Below are 9649 nucleotides of genomic sequence, written 5' to 3'. Positions count from 1 at the left end.
AACCTGCTGCTCCCATCTTCATCCTCATCCTCATCTTATCCAGGGGCCTCCGTCCACCCAATCTCCTGGGCCTGGAGCCCTGCAGGTGCTTCAGTACGGCGGTAAGGAGCAGAGACTCTAGAGAAGGACAGCTGGGGTTGGAATCTTGCCTCTGCCACTTATTAGCTGTGTGGTTTGGGGACAACACATGTGGAAGCCAGAAGGGGTGGGTGGGGAAGCTGTGCCCCAGATCTTCCATAAATGAATCCTTGAGCTCGTACATAGGCCCATGGATCTTGAGCATCCCTTGCCTGAGTGCTCTCTGGGACCTTAGGAGATCTGTCATGGTGCTGGCTTGGCCCACACTCTTCCTGACATCATTTGGGGGCATCAAGAGCTGCCTTTAGGGTGGATCCTACGGGCGAAGGATCCTAGAAGGTCAGACTGGCAGGCCTCTAGAGGTCCTCCATCCAACTCCTCCTCCTACACATGGGGAAACTGAGGACCAGGGAGGGAGTGGCCTGTCCACAGACCCCCAGTGGATCAGAAGCTGATTGAAGATTTGAGCTCATACATCCTGACTCCCAGCCAGTGGGTCATGGTAATTCTCCCCTCTGGCTGCACAGCTTGGTCACTGCCACCCCAGGGGGACCTCTAGGAGAAAGAAGGATTGTCTCAAAGAGAGCCTTACCTGCCTGCTGTTGGGCTCACCATATCTCAGGTTGGTAACAAAGTCCTCAGAGCTCCTGCCCAGAACACTGTACTTCATCTCCTGACCAGTCTTCTCCCTCGCAGAGCAGGAGATCAGCTTCACAGGCCGTGGTCTGCACTTGTAGTCCAAGAGGTTGACCCTATGGGGGCAGCTCCCCACCACTTCCTGAAGGAGCTCCTGTCTCACCACCGCCCTGTTGCTCAGAATGGAAAAGATGATGCCAGAGCCAGCCCCCAGGTACTCACCTGGAATCAGAGACACCACCATGGTCATCGGGAGCTGCAGGAGAGGGCGAGACAGGGAGGGAGAAGGGACAGGACATTAAGAGAACCAAGGGAGTACACTATTGAGGTCTTGCTGTTTGGAGGAATCACAGATTTTGTTCTTTTTACTGCATGAGCTGTGAATATTTTTTTAAGTCAGTTAATGTCATGATTGCTTATGCCAATGTCATTGTATTCCATCCCATGGATATAGATCATCTATTTGATCAAGCCCTGTTATTGAACACTTAGGTTGTTCAAAACTTTTGCTATTATAAACAATGATAGTCATTTACTATTTGTGCAATTTTTGTGCACTTGTACATTTCAGAAAGAGATCAAATTTATTTTAGTATCCCCTAAAAGTAGACAGTGTTTCACAAACTGTCTACTTTCCATATATTACCTCATCACCTTTTAACTTTTGAGGTAAATATTATCTCTATTTTATAACCAAAATATTGCTGTTGGGGGAGGTCATCCAGAGGATGTGACTCCTAGTGATCCATGAGCTGGACGCCAGAAATCAGAGGCTCCTCATCCCCTCCTTGACCTTGGAATGTGCATTCTACTTGCCTTCCGTGCCTCCAGACCTATGGGACTCCACTCGATTACTCAGTAGGTTATGGATGTATAGTCTGCTCAAGCAAGCTCAGGGAGTAACCAACTCAGGATTCCCTTGCTCAGCACTTTCTTCTAATTGTTCTCATGATGGTAACAAATATTTTGAAAATAATATTTCCAGCAGTGCTTACTTGGAGAAGTCAGATGGATCACATAACCGTCTCCCACATAGATGGCCCAGTGTTCATAGCCAATCGGAAAATCCGGATCAGGTCTCCAGGTTTGGGTTCTTCACAAAACTGCTACACAAAAACCCAAAATGGTGTAGCCAGGCTTCTAGGCAACAGTAGAGCGCCCAGCTGGGGCCCTGAAGCTTGGCCTGGGGACCCCACTGGGTGATGTTTATCACCTGGTGAGAGCCTGCAGTGGGAGGGAACTCCTGGCCCCTGTGGGGCCCTCATCCTGCTGTCACTTTCAGAGGTTCTGCACAACCAGGGGCTGGAAGCCTGGAGAAAAGGTCCTTGTGGAATGGGAGAGCGGAGATTTGTTCAGTGTGTGCATATTATTAGGTATGTATGTGCACACGCTCACGTTGTATGGGATGTGTGTGAGGGAGCACATGTGTGTATATGTACATGGGGTGCATGTGTATTCTGTGTGTTGTGTTCCGTGTACATGCACATCTCTGTGTGTTGTATATGTTGGGTTTGCGTGTGTGTGTGTTGGGTGTACTCATGTGCACACTGAGGCTGTGAGCATGCATATGCAGGTGCTTTGTACGCCTGCTCCCAGGCCTGCGGACAGGACCACCTGCATGAAAACCCCTTCGCTGAGCCTGGGAGCCCCAGACCCTCCGCAGCAGTCAGGGAGGAGAGTCACCAGCTTCTCTACCCTTCGCCAGTCCTTATCACACCTCTTGGCCCTCATTGTCCGTGGCCGCACAAGGCACCTGATCCTCCTGAGATGCTGGCCCCTCCAGCCCCAGGACACCCGCCCTTGGAGATGCCAACGTGAGAGACACGAGCTAACAGCATCCTGCAGGGACCTGAGGCTCTGGAGGGCTGGCAACTTCTGGCCCTGAGGGGGCTTGCTCCCAGCATGCACATGGCAGGCCTCTGCGGGCACTTTTCCCACAGCCGCAGGGGAAGGAAGCATCACCCCATTGCTCAGGTGGGCAACTGAGGATCAGAGAGAGAGGGGCTTGGCCAAGAACAGTCAGCTGGGCAGCGCTGAGCTGCCTCGTCTCTACCTGATTTGGTCCTGCCTCTCTCCCCCTCCATACCTCTTTCCTGCTCCTCAGTGCCCCCCACCCCTACCCCAGGGGGCCACAACCTCTGATTTGAGAATGTTTCAATTTCTCTCCCTTTCTCTGGCTGCTCTCAGCAAACCACAAACCTCTCTCTCTCCTTGCAGGCCACCTAATCAGAGACCAAGGGTCAGCCTTCCTTAGCCTTCTTTGTCATGCCAATATCCAACATCCAACACTGATCCTGGGAGTTTGTCCTGAATTCATTCCCTTCTCATCCTCTGAATTCTTCAAGGCAGTCTCCGGGCCTGATTCTGAGACTTCACAGCCTTTTTTTTTAAATTTTATTTATTCTAGCAATCTCCAACCCAACATAGGGCTTGACTCACCACCCTGAGATCCAGAGTTGCATGCTCTTCCGAGTTAGCCAGCCAGGTCCCTAACCCTCTTGACTGCACCCCCCACTCCCACCCTGGCCTCCTGTCCCTGCTACCCCACACCCAGTCTCCCCAAGACCCACTGCGGCCTTCCCAAAGGGCACATCTGGCCATGACCTTCCCTGGCCTCAGGGCACGGGGCATGCACCTTGGGCAGCTCAAAGGCTCTCCAGCCAGCCCTTCCTCAGCCCTCCTCACCGTCCCTGCCTTCCGGCCCCAGGCTGACTGGCTTGCCCTTCTCCTCACCACAGAGCTGGCCCCTGCCTCTGATCCTCTGCACATCTGGCTGTCTCGGTCACAGTCACCGTCCCCACCCCTCCTTTCTTCTTCTCCCCTACACAGACATCCCTCTCTGAGCAGCTGCTCTCAGGGCCCCAGCCTGGCTCAGCTGCCACCTCCCCCTGCATGGATCCTGTCCTGCTGGGATTCCCCGTGTCTGTCTGCACCTCCCTGTGGGCTCTGAGCTCCACTGGGGCAGGATCCTGTGTGCTGCCCGGCTCCTTCCTCCCCAGGATCCGGTGAAGGGCCTGGCCTGGAATGGGGGCGGAGGAAATCCACATGGAAGAGGGGCTGGAGGGTCAGTGCGGCCACGACTCGGGGCCCAGCGACTCCCCTCCCTCAGCCAGAACATGGCATGCCCAGGGATGACCTCCACATTGGAATCAAGGGGATTTTTCACTCTGGAAAGCAGTATGGATGTTCCTCAAAAAGTTGAAAATAGAGCTACCCTACGACCCAGGAATTACACTACTGGGTATTTACCCCATAGATAAATGTAGGGATCTGAAGGGGCACGTGCAACCAATGTTTATAGCAGCAATGTCCACAAGAGCCAAACTATGGAAAGAGCCTAAATGTCCATGAACAGATGAATGGACAAAGAAGAAGTGGTATATATACACCATGGAATATTATGCAGCCATCAAAAAATGAAATTTTGCCATTTGCAACAACGTGGATGGAACTACAGGGTATTATGCTAAGCGAAATAAGTCAATCAGAGAAAGACAATTATCATATGATCTCACTGATACGAGGAATTTGAGAAACAAGACAGAGGATCATAGAGGAAGAGAGGGAAAAATGAAACAAGACGAAACCAGAAAGGGAGACAAACCATAAGAGACTCTTAATCTCAGCAAAAAAACTGAGGGTTGCTGGAGTGGACGGGGGTGGGAGGGATGGGGTGGCTGGGTGATGGACATTGGGGAGGGTATGTGCTATGGTGAGCAGTGTGAAATGTGTAAGACTGATGAATCACAGACCTGTACCCCTGAAACAAAGAATATATTTTATTATTTTTTTAAAAGATTTTATTTATTTATTTGACAGAAAGAGACAGCAAGAGCAGGAACACAAGCAGGGGGAGTGGGAGATGGAGAAGCAGATTTCCTGCTGAGCAGGAAGCCCGATGTGGGGCTTGATCCCAGGACCCTGGGATCATGAACTGAGGTGAAGGCAGAGGCTTAACTGACTGAGCCACCCAGGCGCCCCCAAAATAATACATTTTAGTTAATAAAAAATATATATATAAACAACAACAACAAAAAAACAAATGGGATTTTTAACTCTGAGATTCAATGTCTAACTAAGGTCAGGCCCAGACACCCTGCACAGTAGCTGGTGGCAATAAACTGTGATATCGGGCCCCACCTGGAGAAGGAGAGGCTGCCCAGGCAACAACAGGCAGATTTGTTTTGGCAGCAAGCAAGCCCTCGGCCCGTCCCAGGGGATCAGTGGTGCAGAGTGGGCCGCTCCTTCCGAGAATGGCCTCATTTCCTCGAATTGCATGATTCAACTCGTTCCCCTTCAGTGCACCCCAACCACGGAGCCGGTCTGCCCTGCCTGGACCGTGTGAATCTGCACATCAGGGCTGACAGGAAGGGAGATCAGAGTCAGAAGGCTGGAATGGAAGCATACCCACCAAGGCAGGACAGATGCCAAAGAGGGAAGAGGAGAGAGGAGGAGAGAGCTGAGCAGGCACTGAACTCCTGCCCCAGTGAGGGAGACAGGCACATTGGGGATCCCCTCACTTCCCAAGTCCTGGGACGTCCCCTCGGGCCACCCACCAGATGCTTCCCAGCTCTGGCGGGCAAAGCCCCCACCCCAACCCAGGTCCTTCCCCGGGAGCCCCTGGGCCCTGCGCTGAGCCAGAGGAGAGGGAAGGCTCACTGGACCCAAAGCCCACACTCTTCTGCAGGAAAAGGGACTTTGAAACAACCAAGACTTTTCCATAACATCCTTCTACAGCCTTTCCAAACTCTGCAGTTCAGAGTGCCCAACACCAGGAACCCACACTGAGGCTTTTATGAGAGGGGGGTGGCCTACTGCTGGAGAACTGCAAATAGAAAGTTCCCGGGGGCTTACCTCAGCCATGGTGGAGTCTGCCGTTCTCCTGCGTGTGCACGGAGCTCAGAGCCCACAGGGAGGTGCAGACAGACACGGGGAATCCCAGCAGGACAGGATCCATGCAGGGGGAGGTGGCAGCTGAGCCAGGCTGGGGCCCTGAGAGCAGCTGCTCAGAGAGGGATGTCCTCCCCTGGGAGGAGTGGTGCAGGAGCGCACCGCAGGGATGTGCTGGGTTTGGAGACTCCACATGGGGTCATGTGCCAGAGACAGAAACGCTCAGTCACAGGCCGGGTGAGCACGGAGTGCGGCCAGAGACCAGGGAGACGGGAGTGTTTGACTGCTTTTCTCTGGGGGTGCACTGAGGAATGGGGCCCTGAGTTTTTGGATCCTGAGGGGCAGAGATTGGGAGGCCACCATTTCACTCTCATCCTCCAAAGCTGTAAGGAAAGCTTTCAGGGAACAAAAGTTCCCTAGAGCAAACCTGAGCAGATGACTTAGGCCAGCCCAGCCAGGGCGGGGCAATTCCACCTCCAGCAAAGACATTTGAAAACCACTGTGACAGGCCCCTCCCCCAGAAGATCAGCAAGAACAGCCAGCCAAGACCAAGTTTACTGATCAATGAGAACGGCAGAACTCCAGCACTAGGGGAATACAGCACATAGAATTCATGCCTTTTTCCCCATGATCCTTTAGTCTTTCAAATTTAATTTTTTAAAATTTTCTTTATTTTTTCTTTTTCTGTTTCTTTTTTAAAAAATTTTCTTCTTTTTCCTTTTTCAACCATCTTATCAATTCCTTTTTAAAAATATTTTTAATTTTCATTTTTGTAGTCATATTCTATCCCTTCATCATATTTACCCTTATTTTTGTATATATATAAGTTTTTCTATCTTTAAAATTTTGGGAGGCAGTTTCTTCTAACAGACCAAAATACACCCAAATTCTACCGTGTGGCTCTGTTCTATTCACCAGCCTGATCATATTCTTTTTTTTTTCTTTTCCCCTGTTTTTGGGTCTCTCCTGATTTGTTTAGTGTATATTTTTCTGTGGTTGTTTTTACCCTGGTGGATTTTGTTTTCTCATTTATCTATTCTTCTCAAACAGAAACAGAAAACAAAACAGAAAAACTCACCTTAAAAAAAAGAACAAAAGGCAGTACCGACTGCCAGGGACCTAATCAATACAGATAATTGGTAAGATATTGGAACTAGAGTTCACAATGATGATTATAAAGATACTAGCCGGGCTTGAACAAAGCATAGAAGATACTAGAGAATCCCTTTCTGGAGAAATAAAATCTAACCAAGTTGAAATAAAAAAGACTATTATTGAGGTGCAATAAAAAATGGAGGCTCTATTACTCAAGAAACAAGAAAGGTCTCAAATACACAACCTGACCCTATACTTAAAGGAGCTGGAGAAAGAACAACAAATAAAGCCAAAACCCAACAAGAGAAGAGAAATAATAAAGATCAGAGCAGAAATCAATGAAATAGAAACCAAAAGAACAGTAAAACAGATCAAAGAAACTAGGAGCTGGTTCTTTGAAAGAATTAATATCAATAAACCCCTGGCCACACGTATCAAAAAAAAAAAGAGAGAAAGGACACAAATAAATAAAATCATGAATGAAAGAGGAGAGATCACAACCAACACCAGAAAAATACAAACAATTATAAGAACATATTATGAACAATTATATGCGAGCAAATTAGACAACCTGGAAGAAATGGATGCATTCCTAGAGACGTATAAACTATCAGAACTGAACCAGGAAGAAATAGAAAACCTGAACAGACCCATAAACCAGCAAGGAAATTGAAGCAGTCATCAAAAATCTCCCAACAAATAAGAGTCCAGGGCCAGATGGCTTCCCAGGGGAATTCTACCAAACATTTAAAGAAGAATTAATACCTATTCTTCTGAAACTGTTCCAAAAAATAGAAATGGAAGGAAAACGTCCAAGCTCATTTTATGAGGCCAGCATTACCTGGATCCCAAAACCAGACAAAGACCCCATCAAAAAGGAGAATTACAGACCAATATCCCTGATGAACAAGGATGCAAAAATTCTCACCAAAATCCGAGCCAATAGGATCCAACAGTACATTAAAAGGATAATTCACCATGACCAAGTGGGATTTATTCCTGGGCTGCAAGGATGGTTCAACATCCACAAATCAATCAATGTGATACACCACGTTAATAAAAGAAAGGACAAGAACCATATGATCCTCTCAATAGTTGCAGAAAAAGCATTTGACAACGAACAGCATCCTTTCTTGATTAAAACTCTTCACAGTGTAGGGATAGAGGATACATACCTCAATATCATAAAAGCCATCTATGAAAAACCCACAGCAAATATCATTCTTGATCCCCTAAGGTCAGGAACATGGCAGGGATGTCCACATCACCACTGCTTTTCAACATAGTACTAGAAGTCCTAACTTCAGCAATCAGACAACAAAAAGAAATAAAAGGCATCCAAATTGGCAAAGAAGTCAAACTCTCACTCTTTGCAGATGATATGATATTTATGTGGAAAACCCAAAAGACTCCATCCCAAAACTGCTAAAACTCATACAGGAATTCAGTCAAGTGGCAGGATATAAAATCAATGCACAGAAATCAGTTGCATTTCTATACACCAACAACAAGACAGAAGAAAGAGAAATTAAGGAGTCTATCCCGTTTACAATTGCACCGAAAACCATAAAACACCTAGGAATAAATCTAACCAAAGAGGCAAAGAATCTGTACTCAGAAAACTATAAAATACTCATGAAACAAATTGAGGAAGACACAAAGAAATGGAAATACGTTCCATGTTCATGGATTGGAAGAACAAATATTGTGAAAATGTCTATGCTACCTAGAGCAATCTACACATTTAATGCAATCCCTATCAAAATACCATCAACTTTTTTCACAGAACTGGAACAAATAATCCTAAAATTTGTATGGAACCAGAAAAGATCCCGAATAGCCAGAGGAATGTTGAAAAAGAAAAGCAAAGCTGGCGGCATCACAATTCCAGACTTCATGCTCATTACAAAGCTGTCATCATCAAGACAGTATGGCACTGGCACAAAAACAGACACCATAGATCAATGGAACAGAATAGAGAGCCCAGAAATGGACCTTCAACTCTATGGTCAACTAATCTTCGACAAAGCAGGAAAGAATAGCCAATGGAAAAAACACAGTCTCTTCAACAAATGGTGTTGGGAAAATTGGACAGCCACATGCAGAAGAATGAAACTGGACCATTTCCTGACACCACACACAAAAATAGACTCAAAATGGATGAAAGACCTCAACGTGAGACATGAATCCATCAAAATCCTTGAGGAGAACACAGGCAGCAACCTTTTCAACCTCAGCCACAGCAACTTCTTCCTAGAAACATCGCCAAAGGCAAAAGAAGCAAGGGCAAAAATGAACTTCATCAAGATAAAAAACTTTTGCACAGCAAAGGAAACAGTCGACAAAACCAAAAGACAACCGACAGAATGGGAGAAGATATTTGCAAATGACATGTAGATAAGGGCTAGTATCCAAAATCTATAAAGAACTTATCAAACTCAACACCCAAAGAAGAAATAATCCAATCAAGAAGTGGGCAGAAGACATGAACAGACATTTCTGCAAAGACATCCAAATGGCCAACAGACACATGAAAAAGTGCTCAACACCAGTCTGCATCAGGGAAATACAAATCAAAACCAAAATGAGATATCACCTCACACCAGTCAGAATGGCTAAAATTAACAACTCAGGAAACGACAGATGTTGGCGGGGATGTGGAGAAAGTGGAACCCTCCTACACTGTTGGTGGGAATGCAAGCTGGTGCAGCCACTCTGGAAAACTGTATGGAGTTTCCTCAAAAAGTTGAAAATAGAGCTACCCTGTGACTCAGCAATTGCACTACTGGGTATTTACTCCAAAGATACAAATGTAGTGATCCGAAGGGGCACGTGCACCCCAATGTTTATAGTAGCAATGTCCATAGTAGCCAAACTATGGAAAGAGCTAAGGTGTCCATCAATGGATAAAGAAGATGTGGTATATATAATGGAATATTATGCAGCCATC

The 9649-nt window shown here is 47.0% G+C and overlaps 1 pseudogene; it reads right to left on the bottom strand.

The window, feature by feature from the left end:
• Positions 1–369: 369 nt before the first annotated feature.
• On the bottom strand, positions 370–2445 carry LOC113914455 (annotated as a pseudogene).
• Positions 2446–9649: the final 7204 nt, after the last annotated feature.

This window comes from Zalophus californianus, chromosome 11, assembly GCF_009762305.2.
Source record: "Zalophus californianus isolate mZalCal1 chromosome 11, mZalCal1.pri.v2, whole genome shotgun sequence".
Classification (NCBI taxonomy): domain Eukaryota; kingdom Metazoa; phylum Chordata; class Mammalia; order Carnivora; family Otariidae; genus Zalophus; species Zalophus californianus.
Note: the sequence above shows the minus strand (reverse complement) of the source record. Positions and strands in the feature narration are given on the sequence as shown.